Source organism: Chrysemys picta, chromosome 9, assembly GCF_011386835.1.
Source record: "Chrysemys picta bellii isolate R12L10 chromosome 9, ASM1138683v2, whole genome shotgun sequence".
NCBI lineage: Eukaryota > Metazoa > Chordata > Testudines > Emydidae > Chrysemys > Chrysemys picta.
In genome coordinates, this window is record NC_088799.1 from 48,257,083 (window position 1) to 48,283,639 (window position 26,557).

The 26,557-nt window shown below is 43.4% G+C and overlaps 1 protein-coding gene across 7 annotated transcripts in view; it reads left to right on the forward strand.

Moving 5' to 3' along the window:
* Positions 1–460: 460 nt before the first annotated feature.
* Positions 461–26,557, forward strand: part of STAG1 (STAG1 cohesin complex component) — a 391,540-nt gene continuing 365,443 nt past the window's right edge. For 4 of the 7 annotated variants that reach the window (XM_065557022.1, XM_065557021.1, XM_065557020.1 and 1 more), the window contains exon 1: positions 462–703. The gene's annotated coding sequence lies outside the window, so the exon portion shown is untranslated. Of the gene's footprint in view, positions 704–935; positions 1,020–26,557 lie in introns of those variants that run through there. The other 3 variants (XM_065557025.1, XM_065557027.1, XM_065557023.1) reach the window with 3 other exon arrangements.

The following is a 26,557-nucleotide window of genomic DNA, read 5'->3' on the forward strand; positions in this document are numbered from 1 at the left end:
GCGCACGCCCCGGGACACGGCCTGCTGTGGGCACTACGGGCCTCAGGTGAGTGCGGAGCGCGCGGGAGGAAGGCGCGAGCCCTTCGCCCCAGCCCCACGCACGCGGCCCGGCAGGCTCCACTATGCCCCTTCGCACACGTTCCGCCCACCAGATGGCGCCCTGGAAGAGGCGTTCCAGCGGGCGGGGTACGGGAAGAGCGAGCCTAAGGGCCCCAGAGTACTTTCCCATCTTCCAGCCCAAGGGGCAGCGCCTACCAACCCTACCCATCACTAAGCCGGGACAAACACTGGCGAACCGTGACGCCTTACGCTCCCTAGGATAGCGTGCGCGCACACTGCTCCTGTGCACGGGGGCGCACAGGCACAGAGCGTTCTGCGCATGTCTACGGTTTTCGCGCGAAAGTGGTTTGCGGCGCCCCGCCCCCGAGTGCCGCGCTCAGACGGAGGTGGGACCGATCGGCTAGTTCGGGAAGGGTAGTGGCGGCGCGCGGCCGGCAGGGGGCGCTCGGGCTCCGGCGCGCGGCGGCGGCTGCGCCATTGGCGGGTCGGAAATGCCGCCAGATGGCGGTTTAGGATTGCGGCTCCGCTGAGCGCGGCCCCCGCGAACGCCACCGCCCCGGCCCCGGCCTGGCTCCGGCCCGCACCCACCTAGACCCCACGCGCCAGCCGTAGCGCAGGCTCCAGGGGCGCTTCCCGGCCCGAGGTGAGCGGGGCGCGCGCGGGGGGGACGACTCTAAGGCGCCGATCCAAGATGGAGGCGCGGGGGGCGGGGGCAGCGGGTTGGGGCCGCTCGCTCGGTCTCCGCGGCGGCTGGGCCGGGAGCTGGCGCTGCCCGTGCGGGGAGGGGAGGAGAGAGAAGAGGAGGCGGGGCGGTGCGGCTCCTGCCGGAGCAGCGGGTCCCCCGGGCGGGGCGATTGCCGCCATCTCATTGTCTCCGGCGGGGCTGCCGGGGGCGCCGGGCGGGTAGAGCGGCCTCTCCTGCCGCCGGGCCTGGGCCTTAGCGGCGGCGCGGGAATAAGGTCCTACTGCCCTGCGTTGGGCCAGGCCCGCTGTTTCCTCAGCAACCCCTGGAGCTGCGACCTGCGGCGGGTGGTGGGAGCGCGAGCGGGGTTGGCGGCTCTGTCATCGCAAAGGCGGCGGGGGCGGCCGCGGGGTCGGCGGTTCTGTCATATGGGGGGGGGGGGAGACACACGACACGGTACTGTAGTCTGAGGGGAGGGGCAGCGGGGGACGACGGTCCTGTGACCGGGGGTGGGCGGTGGGGGCACGAGTGTGGCTGGTGGCGCTCTGACCTGGGGCGAGGCCGAAGAGTGTGAGTGGGGTGTTTGGCGGTGCTGTGCCCTGGAGCAGGCTGTGGGGTCAACAGCGCTGTGACCTAGACTGGGCTGTGTGTGGCGGGGGTACAGCGCTGTCACCTGGCTGGGACGGGTGGTGGGGGCTGTAATGCTTTCAGCTGGGGCAGGCTGCAGACAGTGGGAGCACAGGCAGTAGCACTGTTATCTGTGTTGGGAGTGGGGTTAGTGGCACTGTGGTCTTGGGTGGGGTTGGGGTTGGTGGCAGTGCTGGGATCTGGGTGAGAGGTGGGCAATGGTATAATTGGCTGCACTGTGAGTTGCAGAGGGAGGTGGGCAATATGAGTGGGATTGGGCAGTGGTGTGAGCTGTGAAGCAGTTTGGTAAGCAGGGGTGGGATTGAAGGTACTATGACATGGATTGGGAGGTGGGTAGCAGTAGTGGGTTGGTGGTTCTGTGACTGGAAGGGGGATGTGGGTGGTTAGCAGGAGCAGGGTCTTTGGCAGTGCTGTGACCAGGAGATGAAGGGGCTGGTGGGTAGTAGGGGAGGGAGGTGTGCAGTGGAAGCAAGATTGGCAGCAAACCTGGGCAGGGATGTGGGCCACAGTTGCAATGGTGTTGGGATATCTGGGAGGTGGACAGCAGCAGCAGTGGTTGGAGGAAGACATAGGAAGCAATAACCTGGGGTTTTTGGGGTTAAGGATCATTGGCAGCCTCACTGTGACTTGGAGGGGACAAGTGAGGGATATCTCTGGCGGGGTTGACACTTGGGAGGGACATAGGGGGTAGGAGTGTTATCAGCTTTGACCTGTGTGAATTGGATGGAGGTGTAGTGATTTGTATGTCTGGGAAGTGGCAGCAATGACATTGTAACTTGGTGGCACTGTGACCTGTGGGAACAATTGATTGGCAGTGGTGGTGGCAATACTGTGAGCTGAGCAGGGAAGGGAGGAGGTGGACAGCAGGGTATGCCCTGTGACCTGGGGGTGAAGTGGGCAGGAATGGCACTGATGCTGTGGCCTTATGGTGTGGTGGGCAGAAGCTGTACTGGTGGTGCTGTGACCCATAGGGGTAGGAGGGATATTGGAAGTAGCAATGGTATGGTGACTATGGTGGGGGGTGAGCAGTGGTGCTGTGACTGGAGGTGGGTTATGGTCCATTGTGGCTTTCTGACTTGGGAAGCAGGGTGCCACCATCAACACTACTAGCAGAGTACTCAGTGAGGTGAGGTGGAGGCAGTATCAGCAGCTTTATGGCCTGGGAACAAAAGAAAACATTGGGACTGGGAGCACTGAGATCTGAAGGTGAGGAAGGGGCAAGGTGACATGGTGTTAGCAGTGGGAAGAGGTGATGCTGTGACCTGGCAGAAAGCATGAAAGCAGCATAATGATGAGGGAGGGGAGCAGCACCATAGTGTGGTGACCTGTGGATGAGAAGATAAGGGCTGATGAGTCAGGGTAACTCACTGTGTTTCCAAGAATTGTTTTTATTTCTCTGTGATTGCCTTGCACCACTCAAACTCCCCTCACTCCCTGGTGATCTGCAGGGATTCCCCCTGTCCACCCTTGCTTATTTTAATGGATGGGAGCTCTTTGGCTTCTGACAAGGCGAGTGTGAAGTAGTTTGAATTATAATTGCAATATAATTATTTATGGTTTGAATTATGTACTACAGGTAGGTTCTGTCTCTGAAATTAGGGGAGGCAGGGATAGATGAAGGCCTGAGTACATGGGTAATTGGTCTTGCTATTTCCACTGTCCAAGACTGCAGTAAGGTAGCTGTTGGAGGTAAAGCCTTGTCTAGATTAGAGTTACCTGGGTTGTTCTTAACTTGAGTTGTGTATCTCAATTATAACAACATAATGGATCACATGTACACACAGTAGACATGTGTCTAAAATTTTAGTCTCTTTCTATGTACATTGTTGCATCATTCATGTTAGAGTCAATGATTTATGCATTCCAGAGTTCCTGGGCCAAGCTGATTTTGCATGGCCTTTTGAGAGGTCTCATTTGTTCATTTGCGGATTCTAGATGACTTTAATAAAAGATCTCAGGAATTCACTGGACTGGAAGGCTGTACCCTTATCAGCTACCTGGTTGTGAGCCCCTTTTCTTGCCTGGGAGCTTGGATTCCTCACTTGAGTGCCTCTTGCTGTACTTTCCAGCATCTTATTTTTTCTCCAGCCAATGAGAGTTCTCAGTGAGGGTGTCCTGAGTAGATTGCTGATCCAGGAATGGCAATCCTAACAACTGTGAATTATTGGTGAACAAGCTGCAGGAGATACTTCTCAGATATTGTGATTTCTTTTATTGATTAATGAAATGCAGTAAATTGAGTGGTGGTTCTGGGCCTAGTCCTCAAACATAGTGTTGGGACTATTGGTTCTGGAGACCTTGGATGACCAGTAGTGAGTGCAGGCTTTCAGATGAACAAGGCCATGTTTTTGAAGTTGTCTGAGGAGTCCATCAGGCTCATATGACAAGACCTCAATATCAGGTCAGATGGGTATGTGTTACCCTTTAGCAAGAGTCAGATGTTACCAGTTTCCTATCTGTTGGGAATACGTTTGGGGTTGGTAGGTTCATTGTGGGTGCCCTAGTCTGTGGGGTTTATTTGGCTATAAAAGTGCTGGGCTGTAGACATGTTGTGAAGGCGGCTAATGTCCCTGAAATCATTGAGGGGTTCTTGCAGCTGGGATTTCCAAACTGTACAGGAGCTATACATGCCCGTAATCTGCTGTCCACAAAGTGCAAATGACTACGTCAATAAAAAGAGCTATTACTGAATTGTGATTCAGGTGTTTTAGACCATTAGGAGTGGTTTATGGGTATAAATACTGCAAGTACTAGCAAAGTGCAGGACACCAGGATGTTTAGGAACTCTGCAGTATTTGTTTGTGAGCAGGCAAGAACGCTTTTCTGAAGAACAACATATACATCAATGTTCCCACTACTATTCTTGGGGACTTTGCTACCCACTGTTTCCGTGGGTCATTATGAGACTTACCCTGACTCAAGGCAGCCAGATAGAAGACATCATAACTAAACCTTGGCAGATGGATTGAAAGTGCTTCTGGACAGCTCAAGACATGATGGAGAAGCTTACTTAATCATAATGACTGGTCACTACAAAATGTTCTTGCGGTGATAGGAACGTGTTTCTGCATATTTGACTTTTCCATCAGAGTAGTTGGCAAACACAAATGCCTTGCAAGCAGCTTTCAGCCAGCCCGAAAGCAGACTACTGGCTCATGGGTTTAGCACCAGGTGAGCTTTGGAAATTCATATGGAGAGATTATTAATGCACTTTATGATTGGAAATGCATTTGCAATTACTATGGATTTTGTTGGGAACTGTGTCTGTCTCATGTTTCTAGCAGTAATGGTGATACATTTATGGATGATATATACTGTGTGATATTACCTGTGCATTGTTAATAAATGTATTTGTGCAGAGGCCCCCTCAAAGAATAATCTGGGGATGCACCAACTGTGCAGATTGCAGTGGTGGAATCTTTTAGTAGCAACGATCGTTGGAGTATTCTTCTTCCTTTCCCTTACAGTTCTGAACATTTGGAACTGAGTGCCTCTGTTCCTTCCAACTGTGGTAGTAGACCGACTAGAAAACTCATCGTGTCCTTCAGAATGGATTGTTCCCAGGGCTGCTGCCATGTTTCTAGTATACTCAGATTTTAAATTTTATTTGTTGTTTTTACCAAAGATTTTTGATAGATTTTGGGTGGAATGCCTAACTGTTTTTTTAGGAGCCTAAAACTCATTTTCAAAAGAGATTTTGGATTTAGGCTCTTAACTGCCTAAGTGCCTAAAATCACTTTGGAAAATGAGATTTAGGCTCTGAAATCAGGGATTGAAACACTAAGTGCAGCAGTGCCTAAATACCTTAAAAAATTTGGGCCTGAGTGGAGATCTGTGGTTCATACATGTTCTAACTGAAGACTTAGAAACAAGAGTTGAAGGTGTGCTTCTTGCCCTGCCACTTTTCTTGCTTCATATCCACAGGTGCAAGGTTTGGCCTGCTTGGGGGAAGGTCATTCGCCGCCTTGTTGCTCTATGTGCAGTGCCTTCACCCCAGGACCAGAAAGGAATATCAGAATCACCTCCAGGCTATGCTATTGCAGGAAGCGTTAGTGGCTAAACCTTCTGGCTCTGATATGCAGGAATCCATAAGAGCTGGGAGACCAGTCTTAGTTCTGACCATTGAAGGGGCTAAGAAGTCTGACAATGTTTTGCTGCAGATATCTGCTTCCTTGACTGAAGCTACACTAAACGTTCCAGTAACTATGAATCTACAAAAATCAGCTTTGACCGAGCACAAATGCTTGGTCTCTGCTGAAAAAAACAGTCCTCGAGAGCATATCTTGAAGAATCTGGCTTTCCCATTTCTGCTCACTGAAGTGCTAAAGCATTCTCATAAGGCTCTGACCTCTAAAGACCTTTGAAACCTCCTTATAAACCTGTAATTCACCTGATACTTCCTTGAAGTCAGCAGATTTTACTAGATCCATGGTTACCATGATGGCTCAGATTCATCACATAGAGTCCCTCGAACTCCTTCATTCAGATCTGCCTTTGGATTGGGGTCCCCCATTACAGCACTGGATAAGTTTCCATCAGTGCCCAAAGATAGAGGAAAGAAGTGTAAGGCATTGGAGCCAGTTCTTCCTTCTCTTTCTCCAGGAAGGAAAAAAATCTTGCAAGGTTAAACCTGTTTCCCTAGCTATGCAAACCTCCCCCCTAAGACCTCAGCTGGTTCTCCAGGGAAATATGTCTGGGCTTTTGAACTTTGCACTTACCGGAGCTGCTGCTCTTACCTTTAGAGACTTCTTTGGATTGGGCTTTGGATTCACATTCAGATCTGCAATCAAACCATAACTGGTCTGATGCCTTTCCTTGCTCTCTTCCCAGGGAATAGATCAGGGAACCTAGAGAGCATTATCAAAACTCTTGTTTCCATCTCTTCAGACTGCGAGATCACCCTCTCTCCCCCAGGGATTATGTTGGGGAGTTATCCGCTGGGTGCTGGTAGGACTGGGAGGTACCACATGGGCAATGTGGTCATATTGATCTTCACTAGGTATTATCCTAATTTTAAGAGGTCTGAAGAAAAGTAGCTGCAAAGGGAGCCTTCTCCCAGGGTTTGGTACAAATGTTCTGCATCGGATTTGTTCTGCCCAGGTCTATCATGATCATTGGTATTTAGGGAACCATCTCCTTTTACTAATCCCACACATATCATCTGAAGACGAAGTAGAACATCTTATTGAATGTCTGAATGCAGATAAAGCTACTGATGTTTAAACTTCACTGGATGACTGTTTGGGTGCAACATCATCTTCCGCTCCTTCCAAAGATACAATCCAATTTCATGAGCTCATAGGAAGGATAACTACCTTAAAAATCCCTTCAGTAGCATCGGAGAAAACTACACACCCAGTTTTTGATGTTTTGGTTTCATCCTCTAGGAGTCTGTCCTCTTAGAAAGTTTATTACAGCCAGTGAAAAATACTCACTTAAACCCTGCATCTTGGCAACTTCTAAAAACTGTCTCCTAAGGGCTTTCCACACCCATCCTTCTCAAAATTCATTAGTGGTGGGATCTGCAGCTCAAAGAGCTAATGGGACTCAAGTTCACTCTGCAATCTCTGACAGAGAAGGTAAGAAGCTAGATGCTCTGGGCATTAAAATAGCTAGTTATCAGGCAGTGATGTCCTATTACTAATATCATTTATAGGAGAACTGTTTTCCCAGTTGCTGCCAGAAGACCAGAGCAAACTGGTCAAAGCATTGATTACTGAAGGTTGTTTGGTTGCTAACCACACCCTAAGATATTCCTTCAATGCTTCTGATCTAGCATCTAAAGCTGTAGAACCCTCAGTTACTTTGATGTGCTACTTGTGGCTATGTTCATCTGGACTTCTTTTGGAAGTAAGAACCTGGATAGAGAATTCCTATTAGATGGTGAAGGGCTGGTTAACTGTAAAAGAGAAACTCCTAGAGAAATTAAGATACAAGTCTATAACAAGGTCTAGGGATTTCACAACATTCTAGGAAGAGATTTGGTGTGCCAGTGTTTTGTTACTAGAGACAATCTCTGCTTCCTGTTCCTTTCAGGGAAATACCAGCAACAATCACCTGTTCAACTTCAACAGACACACAAACCCTACAAACTTTTAAGTTAAAAGGTAGATCATCTGCCTCATCTACCTCTGCACTGGCCTCTTGGTTTGACAGGATTCATGAAAACACCAGACAGGATTTAAACCTGCAAACAGCCTCTTTTTCATTTGGAAACAGTCTCCCATTTATTAGAGCCTTGGAGTACTGTCACCACAGACTTGTGAATCTTGGAGATTGTTTAACAGGGTTACTCTATTCAGTTTGACACTAGCATTCTGCCCAACTCCTGCTTCCGCATCCCTCTTCAGGGATCCTTCTCATGAGAACTTGCTAAGATCAGAAGTTGGTTCACTACTAGAGTCAGTGCCATGAGATTTAGTTCCTGAAGATTTTTGGGGAAGGAATTTTATTGCTGGTACTTTTTGATCCCAAAGGAGGTCTCCAACTCATTGTAGACCTTTTGAAGCTTAGTTCTGTCATCAGAAGATTCAGATTTCTCATGCTTATATAGCTTCAACCATCACATCCTTGTCAAGTATCGGGGGTAGCCGTGTTAGTCTGTATCCACAAAAACAACAAGGAGTCTTGTGGCGCTTTAAAGACTTAAGATTGGGTTTGGGTTTTCGATTTGCAAGATGCTTATTTACACAACTCATTCAGATATTTGCACTGAAAATACTTAAAGCTTGTTGTGGGGGAGGTGATCAACACAAGGGCCTACCATTTGGTATGTCTACGGCACCTCAAGTGTTCACAAACCTTTTTCAGCAGTACAGGCACAATTGAGATGTCAGGATACCCATATCCTGACTTGAATGTTTGGCACATCATGGTATTCTAATAGAAGGATCTGGAGCAAAAGCTATATTATAAATGCATACCTCATTCAAAACGTTTGGTTTCAAAATAAATTGGACAAAATCACACAATTCAGAATTGCCAATAAAAGTCACGATCTGGGTTTGAGCTCTCAAGAAGGCAGTGCTTTCCTTCTGGAAGAAAGATACTTGAAAATCTTCATAGTACTTGGAAGTGGAACAGGAGAACTCATGTCATACAGTGATTGATGTTCTTCCTTACACAATTTGCCTTCTGGTGTCTGTGATGTACGTAACTCTATGCATATCTAAAGATTAGCTCTCTCCATTGGCTAGCAAGACGCTATATATCACATACAAATGGCATGTTTATGAAATTGATATTCCCCTATTGAGAGATGCATCCCTCATATATTGGGCTCTTGAGCCCTTTCTTCCTCAACTGTAGGGTGAGGTGGTTCCAAGTATTGACTATAATGTTTTACGTCAACCGACAAGGTGGAGCACATTCTGGCCAACTGTGCAGAGTTGTATAGCCCTGTGGGAGTTGGGAGTTGTACCAAACTAATCTTATACCTCTACACCTTGCATGCATGATCAATATATTGGCAGACCAGCTGGGCAGACATTTACACAGTCAGCATGAGTGGCCATTCAAGAATTGTTAGTGAACAATATTTCCCTCTGTGGGAATGTTTGGCAAGATGTATTTCCAGATGCCAGAGGTTTTGCTTCACAGTAGGAACAGACAACCAGTTCATCTTGGATACATTCTTTCTAGCCTGTGTGGGTAGATCGCCTCTATGCATTCTTCCAATTCCTCTAATTCAGAGTTCTCAGGAAAATCAAACAACACAAAACCAGGGCAGCTGCTGTTGTCCCAGGCTGGGTGAGACAACAGTGATTCTCAGATCTACTGTGACTATCACAAGATCTGCAGCAATTCCTGACCTATTGAATCAACAAAGAATTCAAATTTGCTATCAGTACACAGACTCTCTCCACTTCACAGCATGAGCCATTGGACTTTGACAGATACTACACTTGACCATAGCTCCAATTACTCTTTCCAGAGACCAGTGTAGTGTGTAAAGAGCACTTGTAAAGAGGCTGCAGTGTATACTGTGGGGATGAGGATGTGAGTGCAGGCATAGAACCAAAGTGGTCAGGCTAGTTGTCCACTCTTTTGCATCATTAGAACTGAAAAGATCTGCCTGTCCTGCACTTTCATTTCCTGATCATGTATGTATTCTACATTTGTTGTCCTAAGTCCTGGCTTTGGTTTTGTCCATCAACTTTCAAGCATCTTTGTCTTTTTTAGCTCCAGCTGATAGCACTGGTCATATTGACCAGCAATTTCCCTTTGGAACTCCTGTAGCATGCCTGCCCTGATTCTTCATTGCTTGATGAGGGGGTTGCTCAATGTTTCTGAGGCATTCATGGGTCTCCTTTTTTTTTTTTTTTTTTTTTTAAGAGTAAGCCTTGAGATGTCTTGGGAGGAAGTAGAGGGAACTTTTAAAAAAATAAATAAAGCATGGATGGGGGGAGGGAGTAAATAAGCATAATTTCCATGGTTTATCACATTTTTCTTACACTTTCCAGCAACATGGGTGCTTTTTATCTATGGTCTTACATGCCAAACTTAACTTGAGGCATTTTTCTCATCTTCTCCAGTGTTAGGGGGGTAGACACCTTTCATATTTTGTTAGTAGTTTACTTTTCAAAATTTAGAGGAAGTCATTAAAATTTTTTTTAATATTAATTATCAGGTGGTGGGGTCAAGGGAGAAGCTCAAAAACTGAGGGGAGCAGTGGCAGTAAATGTTCCACATTATTTTATGTAGTGGCTACTGTGAACTATAGCAGTATTCTAGAGTTGACAGAGTGGAAAAGGGAACAAATATTGCAGGCAGTTGTACAAAATTCAGCACCATTTGCAGTTGATTTTTTCATCTGTTCGATAACACCAGACTACTGGAGGAAAGGCATAGGTAAGAGTTCTGTTTGAGATGAGATGTGGCGGGAGGAGGAGGCAGAGGCTGGCTTAGCTTTCCACACAATTTACTTGATCCCTTGGAGAATTTGCTTAGTGAAAAATTTTCTCACATTTTTTCACAGGCATAGGCAAAGATAAGATCTAAAATTAACAAGCTTTTTTAAGGTAAAGTCTGTTTCAGGTACTTGCAGAATGCAATATGTCATCTTCCCCATCACCACCATTCTCCCTAAATCAGTGGTTCCCAAACTGGGGTTTGTGAACCCCTGCGGGTTCGTGAAATGTTACAGGTGGTTCTTGGGGGGAAAATATTCCCTAATGGCGGACAGAGCTGTCCCTAGGTACCCCGGACAGCACGGGACCAGCAGCCCGGAGCCCCTGGACTTCCAAGAGCTAAGCAGATCAAAGCAAGCATATCTATCACACTGAGGAGATTTAAACTTCAAGACTCCTTATAAGAAATGGAAAGGGAGGTGGATATTTTTTGCTGTTTTTAAAATGAAATAGGCCACTTGTATTGTTTTTAAAATTAAATGAAGAACAAGTTTAAGCTTTGTTGTAACGTGCGTTGTTTGCCTGAACTGCTCAAGACCTGAATGCTTGTGTAGGAGGAACTCTTTGAGTTGGCTTCTTAAATGCCTTCATGCTGTTTCTTGATGAAGCATAGGAGCCTTGTCTTATAACAGGCTTATTCAGAGTGATACAAGCTACGAAAGTGAGATCTTGGAAATTTGTTGCTGTTTTCATAATGTAATAAAATACTGTAATGATAAATAATAATTAAGTGTGTAATAATCCTGTCATAAAACCAATTTTATATTTCCAAGATCACTGCTTTTATAATTTATATGCAGGTAAAGGAGAAAATCCCTGGAAATATTCATTTTTAGGAGGGGGTTCGTGAGACTTGACATTTTAGTGAAAGGGGTTCACAGGTCGTTAAAGTTTGGGAACCACTGTCCTAAGTGCATGTGTGTGTTCAACACCTTTGTGTGTGTTTTTGTTTTTTTTCAGTGTGTGGCCTATGCTTTGCTTTATGGAGGAAAACTGTTTCCCTGTATTGCATTTTTGCCAGCATATGCAGTTAGTACCATTTACTGGCACAGTGACATGTGAGCTATAAGGAAACACTAATTCACATATATGGCTAATGAATTATGACTTGCTGTTTGCATGTATACCAGTTGAAATCTGCCCATTACTGTCATAACAATAAAAATACACTTGGTTAAGCATCAGACCTTGTGTGTGTGCACTTTTCTGTCCCCCTTCCCCCCCCCCCCGCCTTGTCATTTATCAGGAACATGTCTACGTGCAAGTGCAAGGATTGGGGGTGGGGAAAGCAAGGAGGGATGAGGGTGAAGGGACACAACATTTTTGCTGTAAAATGTAACGTCTGCAATAGTAAAGCTTTTAACAGTGGCCACCATTACTCCCAGACCACATCTTTACAAATATAAAATTATAAAGGTTATTTACAAGCCTGAGAAGGTGTATGTTCAACATTGTTGAAGTCTGGATCTACCGCCAGTGATGTGTGTGTTTGAAAGTTCCTAGAAGAGGTCCAGGGATTCTGTCAGCATTTTCTCAGGCCATGAAGTTTCAGCTGTGGTCGGCCCTATTTCAGTGGTATCAGCCACAGTTTCTGTGACTCCGAGCTTGGGGTCATTCTTGTCCCATTTTAGTAGAATGTTGGGCCTGACTGTCCATAGTATGTTCTGGGATTGTGTTAGGGCATATGCTAATTATATGGTCCATTTCATCATAAAATTGAAAGTGAATAAGGCCCCTTCCATATTTGGTGTTATCCTTAGCTTTTTGGCAGGTATCTTTCAGGCACCTTATCTCCTCCCTGAATTGGTCTCCCGTCCAGTGTATCTCCATCTGGATGAGCTTCTTTGCAATGCCATTATAATAGGCTTTTATTCCTATTACTGGAACCAAAGTCATGCACTGATGGCACCTCACTCCAAAAGTTTACTGGTACTTTTTATGACTGCCTCTGGCCAGAAGGCAACCTGTAATGCCTTTTGCTAGCCATGTATTTGAATCCAGGACCCTGTGGAAAGAAAAGTTGATTAATGTAAACCGCTCACAAGGAAAGCCATAACAATGTGCTGGACAATATGTACCAATATGTAGCTTCTCGATCAGGGGTGGGCAAACTTCTCGGCCTGAGGGCTGCATCTGGGTATGGAAATTGTATGGCGGGCCATGAATGCCCAGTGGGGGAAGGGACTCTATGGGATTTAGCATGGGGGGGGGGGGCTCTATAAGGGATGTTACCGAGATGTGGGGAGGTGGGATTCATGGTGTGTGTGTGTGTGTGTGTAGGCTCTAGAGGGGTGGTACTGGGGACTCCTAGGGGCCCTGCCTATAGTGACACCAAGGCGGCCATACCAGGCACCGCCATGGGAAGAGGCACCCTATTTGGGACAGGTGTGGCCCTTGGGCAGTTTCGAGACTCTCAAGGGTGGGGCCATAGGAGACTGGGAGGGGATTGGGTGTGCTGCTGCATTTGGGGGGGGGGGGGGCTGCTGCTGGGTTGGGTTGGGGTTCTGATCCTGGAAACACCATGGTGAAGTCATGCCTGCACAGCATGGCTCTGCGTGTGCAGGAAGATGGTGGAATTGTCAGTTGGGGGCTGGGGAGCGCTGGGCAGGCGGAGCGGGGCAAGCCCCCACTCCCTTTCGGGAGCTCGAGGGCTGGATAAAAGCATCTGATGGGCCGGAAGCGACCCGTGGGCTGTAGTTTGCCCACCCCTGTTCTAGACTCTGTGACCTCTTGACCAAGGAGAACTGGGAGGGGAGCAGATGGTCAGGCATCCTCACTGGTCATTTTGAAGAACTGATTTAGATTTGTTTTAATCCTGGACTGACCTGGAGGTATACTGACACACTGAGCCTAACACAGGCCTAAAGCCTAGGCTTTGACCTGGATTAGCTGACAGATTTGTAATTTATCAAGGTCACAATTTAGAAATTTGGGAATATGATCAAAGGGTGAATTAGAGTTGAGGGAATCATTGAGCTATAACAGCCATAAATCCTAGTCTAGATGAGACCCAAGTGTCAAAGAGAAATGAACCTGAAGGTTGCCAGATCCTTTTCCCATGTAATGCTGCAAGCTCCATGCAGTGGGGCAGCTTTGTCAATCCAAAACTGTCTCCCTACTCCTTTCAACTGCATCTTTCAAAAGCTTGCTTGTGGTGCATACCACCATCCTTTCTCCAAATCAGCATTAGTACTGTGGTCTCTCCATTAAGTCAAACCTTTAACAAAGGATGCAGAAGGAGGGTGACACCACTGTCCCAGCTTAGTTTAACTAGAATACTGCTGTATTCCTAACAGGTCTTTGTGTCTAACCTTATCAACAGGAATGCAGCAGCCCCTCCCTTCTAACAGGAAATTAAGGTAAAGGGGCTGAGATGTTAAAACAAAAAGAACCAAAAAAGATATTAAAATGAAAGGTTAAAAAATGGACACCTGAATATCTTGTGAAATTTTAAATCACTTCTTCCGCGTATGCATTACACGTTTTAATTACAAGAGTCCTTTTTGCCACAGGATTCCTAAGGCCTAATTTTTAATTCCTTTTCCACTATCTGCCTCTTTTTTTACCAGTTTAAGTATGTTCTTCGAATGTTACCTTTAAAGTATGTTTGCTTTGATATACTTGTAAACTACAGGATGGCTTACTTGATCTTCAGAGTTCATAGTGTCACTGAGATTTAATCTTGAAAGTGTCATATCTTGCTAAATCAGGGGTTCTCAAACTGGGGGTCGGGACCCCTCAGGGGGTCATGAGGTTTTTACATGGGGGTTTGTGAGCTCTCAATCTCCACTACAAACCCCATTTGCCTCCAGCATTCATAATGGTGTTAAATTAAAAACTGTGTTTAATTTATTAGGGGGGTCGCACTCAGAGGTTTGCTGTGTGAAAGGGTCACCAGTAAAAAAGTTTGAGACCCACTGTGCTAAATTCTGTTATTCTTGGATATATTTTGTTTTGCCAGGAGGGTAAACTAACATTAATTTTTATCCATTACCTCAAGTAGATGAGATGAGTAGATTTTGTGCATAAGTAGCTAAAATTTCATGAGAACTAGTGATGACCAATGGCTTTGCTGCTCAAGTTTATGGTTTTATTGTGAGTGTGTTGTGCTGGGAGATGTTAATTTGTGTGGGTGGCAAACGAGAGGTGTGTTTGCTGCAGGGGTTTTTGTGTGTGCTGGTTATAGAGTTGTGTAGGTGGTTCTGTTGATTTGTGTTAGGGGAGGATTGTGCTGGGTGATTTTGGGTTGTGGGGCTTTTGATTCACCAACCACATAAATCAACACAAGAACTGTGGCAGCTGGGCCAAGTAATCCATCATCTGTGCTGTCTCTCATATTACTGACTCATTACCTCCATTATAATTGTTGCATGTAAATTAGCTGTAGCATAGAGGTAGTGATTGTTATATTTGATATTACAGTGGTCTAGGACTGTTGGCATAGGCAGATACATGCCTTACTATTTTGTTATATATAGATAATGTGTGCACTAACTTTAATGCTTTGTGACTGTCATACAGTGCTGTAATAAAAGACTTTTCTGTAATAAATGAGATCATTTGTAAATATTTGAGAATTGGTTTATGTTAAACTCAAATCCTGAATATATTTCAACAAAATTCCTTTTATACTGTGTATTTGCTTCCTGGAGAAGTTTTTGTTTTCTTTTATTACTGGGAAAAATCTACCCCCTGGCTGCTAACGTTACTGACCTACTGATTTGCAGTCTCCTGTAAAGGGAATTCGCGAAGATGGTGATAGGTTTCATAGCAGTACTTATTTCTACAGTGTCATAGTTGTATGTTGAGCTTGATATCCATAAGACAGGGTCCTATAATGCATGAGGTTATCACTCAGTAAGACAGACACAAGAGGAAAAACACATGGGGAAAACAGTGCAAGGGAAGGTGCCAAAACCCTGCAATAGACTGCTGCATGGGAAGTGTGGATTTGAATGTGCATATAGATTCTGTTTAGCATTTGGCAAAAGTACAGAGCTTGTAAGTGTAATCACTGTGTCTGACAATACAGACAAAAGAAAACTGTAAATGCAGTGAAGAAACCCTGTTCCAGTGATAAACCATTGTGCACTGATTCCATACAATAATAGTCAGGGTAGACAAACTAAACTATTATATTGAACACCAGTGGCACATGTGTACAAGGTGGACACAGATGCTGAAATCATGTATTACCTACATGATCATTGTGCAGACTGAAAAACAGACCTCTATTGATGCAGCAAGCGATGGATTTCTTATTTCTGTGGTGGGAAGCTGCTGCTTCGCTCCAGCATGCAGAAAACCAAAAAGTTAGGCACACCTGTGTCTTTGTCACAGTGGGGACAGAACACCTATTTTACATCTGGAATCAAGCCAGGAATTGGGTCTTGCGAAAGTACAAGCTACCCTGTGTATGGACAGGCAAAACAAAAAGAGACTTTACAAGGGATTGTGAGTGTGTTAACTTTGTTGGGAAAGTTCATAGATAATCTAATTGATAAAACAGTGCATATGAGAAGATTGTTTAGGTGCGTGAAACAGTCAAAATGAAAAAAAAATTACAGTACTCATCTATGTATTTGCATGGCTATATTTTAATGTTTTTTGACATATAAAAAGTTCCTTGCATGCCTCTAAAAATGGACTAGGTGTAGTACTGCTGCAAAGGAAAGACTGACTGGGGACCTGAAGTATAGGCATTCAGAGCCTTCACAAACAGAATGCAGATATATGCAATTCGGAAAGGACACTCTGGTAATCACCTTTAGTTGCAAAGTTTTCCACAGCTATGGCAGTTGATTGTGACTGAAACTGATTGCAAGCTGTTGCTAATTGTTTGTTTCAAGAATCTATTGCAAGCATCACATAAGTTTCACAGCATCTTACGGAACTTCAAAAATATGATTGATTTCAATCAAGGAAATCTGTTTAATTTCCAATATTTGGGAGGTATAATCCCATTGAGATCAAGATCCAGAAACTGAATCTGATGTTGTCCACGTCAACTGGGTAGAGTACTCAGGTGCTGTCTCACCTCAAGTGGGAAAAGTAACAGGTGATAGAGAACAGGATGAGACACTGCAGTCCGTGATATCTGCTGTACTTCTCAGGTGGAAAAAAGGCATATAAGTACTATGTACATCACAGGCATAAGCTCTCTGTGGTAGATGGTGTTCTCCTTAAAGGTAGGTAAGTGGTGAAAAGTAGAGGTGTTGTGGTTTTGTGGAATGTTGGTCCATCTTCTTTGGGGAGAGGGGACTGTATAGTTTGGCTGCCCTCCATCTCCATAGAAGGGGTACCAATCTCCATGGGGACAGGCTGGCTAGAGTAGTCAGGAGGGGTTAAACTAGTAGCAAAGGGAGAGGATAAAAAGAGGGAAGATATGAGCACTTGAGATGATAAAATTAATTAACCAAAACACATGAAGAGAAGAAATTCTTGAATTGCCTTACACCAATGGTACAAGCCTGGGTAACAGACAAGAGAAATTGGTATTGCTCATTTATCAGCATAAATTTGATCTAGTTGGTATTAATGAAACCTGGTGGGATGATTCACACAATTGGAATGTTAACCTATTTAGGAAGGATCAGGAAGGCAGAAGGGGAGGGAAAGTGATGCTTTGTCAAAAAATGGCACTAGCTGTTTGAGTCACTGATTATTTTCTTCCAAGTTATCTTTGGATAGTTATGGATCAGTGTCCTAACAGTTACAGCACTAGATGGGATCCTAGCTGGTGTCTGTCTGTTACAGATCATCAAATCACACTCAGGAACCAGGATGACTGTCTCCTTATGCACCTTTTTCTAATGTATCGGGGGGGGGGGGGAAATCCTGCATGACATTGGGGGACTTCAATTTGAGTAACATATGCCTGAGATCTCATGCAGACAGTATTAAAGCATCCTTGGAATTTCTAAACATTATGATGACAATTTTCTAATTCAAAAAGAGTGGCAGTCAACACCAGGGAATTCTTTATTAGCTACGCCTTGTCCTACCAGATAAAGAGGAACTGATCATAAAACTAAAAATTAATGGTGTAAGTGATCATGACTTGATCAGATGTAAAATATGCAGAATAAATCCAGACCAGTCTTTATATGTATTCTTGATGCTTTAATAGGTCCAGTTTCACAAAACTGAAAACAGTTATGAGCTAAATCAGTCAGGAGGAAGAATTTAATCAGAAAAATGAATAATAATTGAGAATCATTTAAGAACATCTTATTAAGATGCTCAAGAAGCCAGAATCCCACAATCAAGGAAGAAGGCCATGCTAGTTAAAAACTGACCTGGTTTAGAGGGGAAGTGAAAGCAGCTATTAAAAAAAAAAAAAAAAAAGGAAGAAAGGGGAAATTATTATTAATGAATATAAATCAAAAGCTAGAAATTGTAGAAAATTCATAAAGGAAGCAAAAGGACACCAAGAAAAATCTATGGCCAGCAGAGTTCAGGACAATAACGAGGATTTTTTAAAATATATTAGGAACAAAAAGAATCCTGGCCGTGTTGTTGGTCCTTCTACTAGATGGAAATGGTAGAATTGTCAATAATAATGCAAAAAAGGCAGAAATATTCAGCAAATATTGCTGTTCTTTATTTGGGGGGAAAACAGATTATGTAGTCTCATCATATGATGATAACTTTATAGATAACTGAATCTTTCCGATCCACTAGTATCTCAGTAGGATGTTAAACAGCTGCTATTAAAGATAGACGCTTTTAGTTCATCAGGTCCAGAAGACTTGCACCCAAGAGTTTTAAAAGAGCTGGCTGAATAATTAATTCCAATTTTCAGTAAGTCTTGGAGCAGTGGGGAAGTTCCAGAAGAGCGAAAGAAAACTAATGTTGGGTCAGTTTTTAAAAAGGGTAAATGGGATGACCAGGATAGTTACAGGCCCATCAACGTGATATAGATCCTGGGCAAGATATTGGAGCGGTTGATATGGGACTCCTTTCTTTAATAAACAATTAAAGGAGAGTGCCATTCAACATGGGTTTATGGAAAATAGACTCTGTCAAACTACCTTGATACCTTTTTTCATGAGATTACAAATTTGGTTGATTAAGGTAATAATGTTGACATAATATATTTAGACTTCTCTAAGTTGTTTGACTTGGTAAAGCATGATATTTTGATTAAAAAACGAGAACTGTATAAAATTAAAATGCATGTTAACTGGATTATAAACTGGCTAAGTGATAAGTCTCAAATGTAATTGTAAACGGGGAGTCATCATGGAGTAGGTGTGTTTCCAGGGGAGTCCCACTGGGATCAGTTCTTGTCCTTATGCTATTTAATATTTTTATCAGTGACCTGGAAGAAACACAAAATCATCACTGATAAAATTTGCAGATGACACAAAATTGGGGAGTAGTAAATAATGAAAAGGAAAGGCCACTGATCCAGAACGATCTGGATCACTGGGTAAATTGGGTGCATGCAAATAATGTTAATTTTAGTGTGACTAAAAGTAAACGTATACATCTAGGAACAAAGAATGTAGGCCATATTTACAGGATAAGGAGACTCTATCCTGGGAAGCAGTCACTGAAAGATTTAGGGGGCTATGGTGGATAATCAGCTGATCATGTACTCCCATTGTGACACTATAGCCAAAAAGAGTTAAGGCTATACTAGGATGCATAAACAGGGGACTCTAGAGGAGGAATAGAGGTTATTTTATTTGTCACTAGTGTGACCTCTGCTGAGCACTATGTCCAGTTCTGGCACCCTCTATTCAAGAAGGATGTTGATAAATTGGAGAGGGTTCATAGAAGAGCCACAAGAGTGATTAAAGCTATAGGAAACATGCCTTCTAGTGATAGACTGAGCTCTTTGAGTCTATTTTAGTTGAACAAAGAGAAGTCTAAAAAGTGACTTGATTATAGTCTGTAAGTGTTTACCTGGGGAACAAATATTTAATAGTGGGCTCTTTAGTCTAGCAGAGAAAGGTATAACATGATCCAATGGTTGGAAGTTGAAGCTAGACAAATTCAGACTGCAAATAAGCCGTAATTTTATTACAGTGAACTTATTTAACCATTGGAACAATGTACCAAGGTTTGTGGTGGATTCACCATCACTGACCATTTTTAAATCAAGATTGGATGTTTTTCTAAAAGATATGCTGTGGGAATTATTTTGGAGAAGTTCTATGGCCTGTGTTACACAGAGGTTAGACTAGATGATCAAAATGGTCCCTTCTGGTCTTGGACTCTGTGAATCAATGTAGGCACTTTGTGATCCAGTTAAACTAGGAAAAAAATAGCTTACTGAAAAAGGGTACTTGAGGGAATGGTGAAGTGCAAAAGGAGGACAAGCAGTAATATATTGGCCAGGTATGATCAAAGATATCATTTATAAGGTAAATATTTCTACCACATGCCAAATGTATAGACCACCTGAAGGTAGGGAACCATAATCAAGGTATAGACACATCAGTTAGAGTCTGGGATCCAGATGAGGTGGACATTTTTGCTCTAGAGGCCAGAAATTATTGTGTCGTTATTGATGCATATTCAAACTACACCTCTACCCCGATATAACGCGACCCGATATAACACAAATTCTGATATAACGTGGTAAAGCAGTGCTCCGGGGAGGCAGGGCTGCGCACTCCGGCAGATCAAAGCAAGTTCGATATAACGTGATTTCACCTATAATGCGGTAAGATTTTTTTGGCTCCCAAGGACAGCGTTATATCGAGGTAGAGGTGTATCCAGAAGTGGCTCAACTAAAGAAACCCCCACTGGCTTTCAGAGAAATAGTACAGCTTGGTTATATTATAGTTTGAGTATTACCCCCCCCCCATCCCCCATGCAGAGTAATTAGACTTGCTTGGTAATGATGTCAGACATAGCAATGCCAAAACAACAAGAAGCAGTTGCACCTCCGGGTCCATCAGCTGACTGGCCTGCTGCAACTTCCAGAAAAACATTGACAGAATGATTTAATTGCCCCTCCTCCCCCTCCGCTCCACCAGAGACTTAGATTGATTTGTAGAATTAATTTGTTCATATAGATGATAGAGAAATTTTTTTTTTAATAAAAGTGTGGCACAGGTGTTATTGTTACGTACAGGTGTTGAGTGTGCCTGAATAATTCTGAGAGTTACTCTTCACCGATGCCTGACTCGTTCTGCTGAGCAGAACAAAAAGCTGGTTGCTTCAGCTTAGGAACAGACTTTGTTTTTTGTACCCTTAGTTGGTTGTAAAGTTATAAAGGATCTTATTTAACACAAGCTCTTCTTGTGTTAATGTGGAGAACATCACAGATTACGTCTTAATAGAAGCTATGTTATATGGATAACCTCCCCTCCCACTTATGGTCACACACAAACTACTCTTGTTCTCTCGTCTGCAACTGTATAATGTCCCTCTGGCATGAGCAGAAGTTTTTATGTAGGGAAGTATTTTTACTTGTCTTCCAGTGTAATTCTAGCAGTTGGAAATGAAAGCTAGCATCCTGCGACTAAGCAGCTGTATGGACCAATAACCAGTGGTGTGAGGAATAGAGTGGTCTTCAGACTACAGTTTTTGGACCCTCTATGATCTTTTAAAAAACTATTCAAGCATAAAAACTTTAAGGCTGTGTGGTGTGGTTTTTTTTTTTTTTTTTTTTTTTTTTTTGGAATGAATGGTTAAATTCTGGAGAAATTGCAGTCTTAGTTGCCTTCTTCCTGCAACTTCCCACTGGGAGGAAATCCTGAGTTGAGACCTACTTGCTCTGCAGTTTTTTAAATGTTTAATTTACCTTCTTAGTTTTTCTAACAAAGTAATTGTTTAGCTTTATATGGCTTTTTAAAATGTATGTATAAATCCTTAGACTTTAAAATTTTCCATTCTGTGAATCATTTAATGAGATCATCATCCCTTTGAATTTAGTAGTCTTCAACTGAATGGTTTTCTCAAGCTGTTTTCTTCTTCATAATGTTGGAGATAAAACATTAGAATTCCTGTAACAGTTTTGCATGCCTTTGTGTATCCTTATTTATTTCCATATTTTGATCATATGTTAATATGAATATACAATTTATATGAAATTACGTTAAAATACCTTTAAAGAACATAAAGGTTACAAAGTCTGGCACTCAGTGCTAGAATTATAGTTGCCCATACATCCTTAATTTGGTTCCCGTGTGTATACATTGATAGTCTTTAATGACATTATTACATACTTTTTTCACAGGATCCCTAACTTACTCAGCTTATAGGTCGGCTGATGCTTAGGGTGTGAATCTGAGTGATATTGTGAATGAGGCTGCTGTCTGTAGGACTCCTGCTTTGTTTATTGCGAAGAGTCAGGAGACTGCAGGAAGAGAATGGATGGCGGTCTAGCTAAGGCAGGTGGCTGGTCTTATTTTCTGGTTGCTTAACTGGGGCCGGATGTGGACAAGTGCTAAAAGGTTCATGATTTGTCCCTCGTGTGTGTGGGGGGAAAGGGTAGGGATTGACAGCACAAGAGAGACAGTCTTCCTGCTCCCAGTTCTGGTGCTTGGCACCACAGTGGAAAATTGCAGCTCAGCCCTTATAGTCCTACAGTGGAGCATGCTCAAATCACTTTGTTGGGGTAGTGCATGTACAATCTGGGCTCATAAAAGCTGTGTGGGGATGGAGCATGCACAATGCACATGAAAACTTTGAAGACTCTCCTCAGCACAAACTGAGTTTCAGAGGTTTATAACTCAGCCAGATTACAGTGGATTTTCACAAGGATGGCAAAAGGCACATTCCTGACTCAAGGGCAGTCATCACCCTCTCTATCCCTACTGCATTTAAAGTCCCTATGCCAAAGTATGGAGGCATTGGATCTTAATTGTAAGAACATTTTAACGTGCAAAACAATATAGTTTCCCCCTAACTTCAGTCAGAGAAACAGTTGAACTGTTTTTTAATGGAAACTTTTCAAAACAGTTCAGCCTCGGGCAGGCACCCAGCAGGGAAAATTTCAGCCCAAACAATTACAGCTTGTAAAGTTATAAGCAAATTAAAACATGAGTTTACAATGAGAAGTGTTTGGCACTGACAGTCTCCTATAATGTCAGGGTGGAGTGATTTAAATCAAAGAACAATGTAAGCTGCCTGTACCTCACTAAGAGCTTTGACAAACCTCTAGTTCAGTGTTTAGGTCAGAATTGTTAATAGAAACAGGCCAAAATGTTTAAGATCAGAGGACATGTGCATGTCTGGACCTTTATTATTCCTTATCAGCTTTCATGGGAGACGGTTGCTATTCATGTTCGACATTGCTTTTCTGGGGAACAGTTGATAATTTGCTTATGCATGGCATCAGTATCATGGCCAGCACCATCACCAGTAGGTGAAAACCCAGAGCTATACTGTCATACCATTAAGTCTTTTTTCCCTGAAACATGCTCTGACCAGATGCGTTGAGGAAAACAAACTAAATGATACTCCATCCTCTGTAGTGTCAATTTCTTCCCCTATCTTATTCCTCCTACCTTCTTTTCCTCATCTTGTCTTCCATCTAATAAGAGTTAGCTTGTCTAGTGAGGACAGGGTGAACCTTGCAACACTTTGCTATGACCAAAGAGGCAAGCTAAACGATGTTTTAGCCCCCTCTAGTTAAGTTTCCCAAGTCCTTTGGTGGGTAATAAGGGCTGTCAAGCGATTACAAAAATTAATCGCACGATTACAAAAATAGAATACCATTTATTTAAATATTTTTGGATGTTTTCTACATTTTTCACATAACACAGTATACAGTGCTCACTTTATATTTATATTTGATTACAAATATTGGTGCTGTAAAGAACAAAAGAGACAGTATTTTTCAATTCACCTAATACATGTACTGTAGTGCAATCTCTTTAGCATGAAAGTTGAATTTATAAATGTAGAATTATGTACAAAAAATAACTGCATTCAAAAATAAAACAATGTAAAACTTCAGAGCCTACAAGTCTACTCAGTCCTACTTCTTCTTCTGACATTTACTCAAACAAGTTTGTTTACATTTGCAGGAGATAATGCTTCCCACTTCTTGTTTACAATGTCACTTGGAAATGGGAACAGGCGTTCGCGTGGCACTTGTAGCTGGTGTCACAAGATGTGCTAAAGATTCATATGTCCCTTCATGCTTCAACCACTATTCCGGAGGACATGCCTCCATGCTGATGAGGGGGTCTGCTCAATAACGGTCCAAAGCAGTGCAGACCGACGCATGTTCACTTTCATCATATGAGTCAGATGCCACCAGCTAGAGGGTTGATTTTTCTTTTTTGGTGGTTTGGGTTCTGTAGTTTCCACGTCGGAAGGTTGCTCTTTTAAGATTTCTGAAAGCATGCTCCACACCTTGTCCCTCTCAGATTTTGGAAGGCACTTCAGATTCTTAAACTTTGGGTTGAGTGCTGTAGCTCTAGAAATCTCACATTGTTACCTTCCTTGCGTTTTGTCAGCTCTGCAGTGAAAGTGTTCTTAAAATGAACAACATATGCTGGGTTATCATCCGAGACTGCTATAACATGAAATATATGGCAGAATGCGGGTAAAACAGAGCAGGAGACATGCTATTCTCCCCCAAGGAGTTCAGTCTAAAATGTAATTAACACACTATTTTTTTAACGAGCGTCATCAGCATGGAAGCATGTCTTCTGGAACGGTGGCGGAAGCATGAAGGGGCATACGAATGTTGAACATATCTGGCACATAAATACCTTTCAATGCTGGCTACAAAAGTTCCATGTGAACGCCTAGTCTTATTTTCAGGTGACATTGTAAATAAGAAGCCAGCAGCATTATCTCCCATAAATGTAAACAAACTTGTTGTCTTAGTGATTGGCTGAACAAGAAGTAGGACTGAATGGACTTGTAGGCTCTAAAGTTTTACATTGTTTTGTTTTTGAGTGCAGTTATGTAACAAAAAAAAATCTACATTTGTAAATTGCACTTTCACAATAAAGTGATTGCATTATGGTACTTGTATGAGGTGAATTGAAAAATACTATTTCTTTTGTTCATTTTTACAGTGCAAATAATACAATACTGTACACTTTATTCTGTGTTGTAATTAAAATCAATATATTTGAAAATGTAGAAAAATATCCAAAAATATTTAATACATTTCAATTGGTACTCTATTTAACAGTGCAATTAAAATTGCGATTAATCACGATTAATTTTTTAAATTCCGATTAAATTTTTGGGTTAATCACGTGAGTTAACTGTGATTAATCGACAGCCCTATAATCAGGTAAGGTAATGTAATGTGTACTTTGTCAGTGATTTTTCCAACAACTGAACTGCAAGTATCAGACAGAATTTTTTTCTCTCTTTTTCTGTCTCCCCTTTTTTTTCTTTGTTTAAGAAGAAACAGAATTGGATTCTAACAAATATCCCAACAATTTACTACAGAGGGTATATACTGCAGCTGGGAGCTTACTGCTGTTTCGTGTAGCATCCCTGTTCGTGCTCTACTTTAGGTACGCATGCACCTTTCAAGCCCTTGATTGAAAATTTCTAGCTAGCAGTGTCCATTCTGCCAGTGCATGTGCCCCATGCCGCCTTGTGGCAGACACCACAGCTGCCTGGGCGACCTGCCATCAGTTCCTTCTCTACCACCTCAGCCTGAGATGGAGCCCCCTAGCATGTCCGCATAGACTTGGCCTTCTCTCTCTTTTTCTCAAAGTTAGTTTATTGCTCTAGGTTAGTTTTTGGTATAGTTAGTTTTAGGTGAGAGGGTTATTTTTTGTCCCCCCTCTCTTTTTCCCTCCAAGAGATGTGTCTTCTCCTGGTGGAGTATGCCTGGTTTGCCAGGCGTCAAATGTTGCCTCTTGCCTAGAGTCTATACTGGTCAGCGACTGGCACTCCATGTGTCCGTTGCTTGGGAGAGTCTCGGGTCTCCTAGAAGCGTTCCTTCTGTTTGGCACTTAAGACCAGGGCTATGAAGAACAGGGAGATAAAGCTTACCCTCTAAGCAAGATCAGGCAATCCCCCTGTATGTCTGTCCCTGGACAGATTGAGTGCCCTGTCAACCTCAGGACATGTGTCCCCTAAGAAAGGGAAGTCTTTGGCACCTGCTGGGAAGACTCTCGGAAAGAAGACCATGAACTTTCTAAGGTCCCAGCTCCAAAAAAGACCATGTTCCTGTCGAGATCTGTCTCCGAGGGTACTGTTGAGGCATAGGACTCTTCCTTGGGTATGGGTAGGCCCACAAAGCCCTGGAGCTCCAAGGACAGGAAGCATGGCTCTGAAAGGGCATCTATACCCTCCACCAGTAAGGAGGGTAAGCACAGGGTACCATCGAGTTGAGCCCTGCCATTGTCACTGAAGGATACCACTACATTGATGCCATTGTGTGCTTTAACCAGCCATCTTGGTACTGATGCAAGCAGCTCATTCCGGGGTACCACTGCAAGTGGAACCTTTGGTACCAAGCAAGTATTGGCACCTGAGGTCTACAATGTCTGTAGTATACCCATTATTGTAGGTGCTGTTGGCTCCAGTTATGGTAATGTCAGCTGTGGTACTGGTATGGGGTCCTTACCAGAACCACAGGAGTTCCGATACTTGAGGGACATCTCAGTGTCGGATGAACCAGAGTCCCTGTTGTTGGGTACCGAGTGTCTTCAGATATTTTTTCAGTTGGCAACTCTCTCCAGAGTGGTGATACCTATTAATGAGGCTCTCCTGGATCTGGCTAAGACGATGTGGCAAATGTCTGCCACTATTCCACCAATGTGTAGCAGGGTGGATAAGAAGTACTACGTGCCCCTTTAGGATTCCATCTCTTTATTTTCCCATCCCGCACCTAACTCCCTAGTGGTGAATGCAGTGAATCAACATTATAGGTTGGAGATCTACCCCCTACGACAAGAACCAAAAGTGGCTGGATGTCTGGCTGAAAATCTTGCACCTTTGTGACCAACCACACAAGAATACTCCTCAACTGCTTCCATGATTGGCTCAGAACTGCCTATTCTTTGGACAGGGATGCCTTGTACAGGTGGATGATGGTCCCCTGGCACCTAAAGAACTCCCTAAACTGGTGGAAGGAGTAACTTAATGTCCGTGTGGATGTCCTTTTGTGTTGCCCAACCCCATCAGTGACTCTAACAAACCCACACATCCCTGTTGGATGGGGAGCCCACCTCAACAATCTGCTAGTTCAGAGCAGATGGACAACTTACAAAACCAATCTCTGCATCAACCTGTTGGAGATCAGGTCAGTCAGGAACTCTTGCCTCTATTTCCTGCCACACATCTGGGGCAAAGCAATCAGGGTCATGAT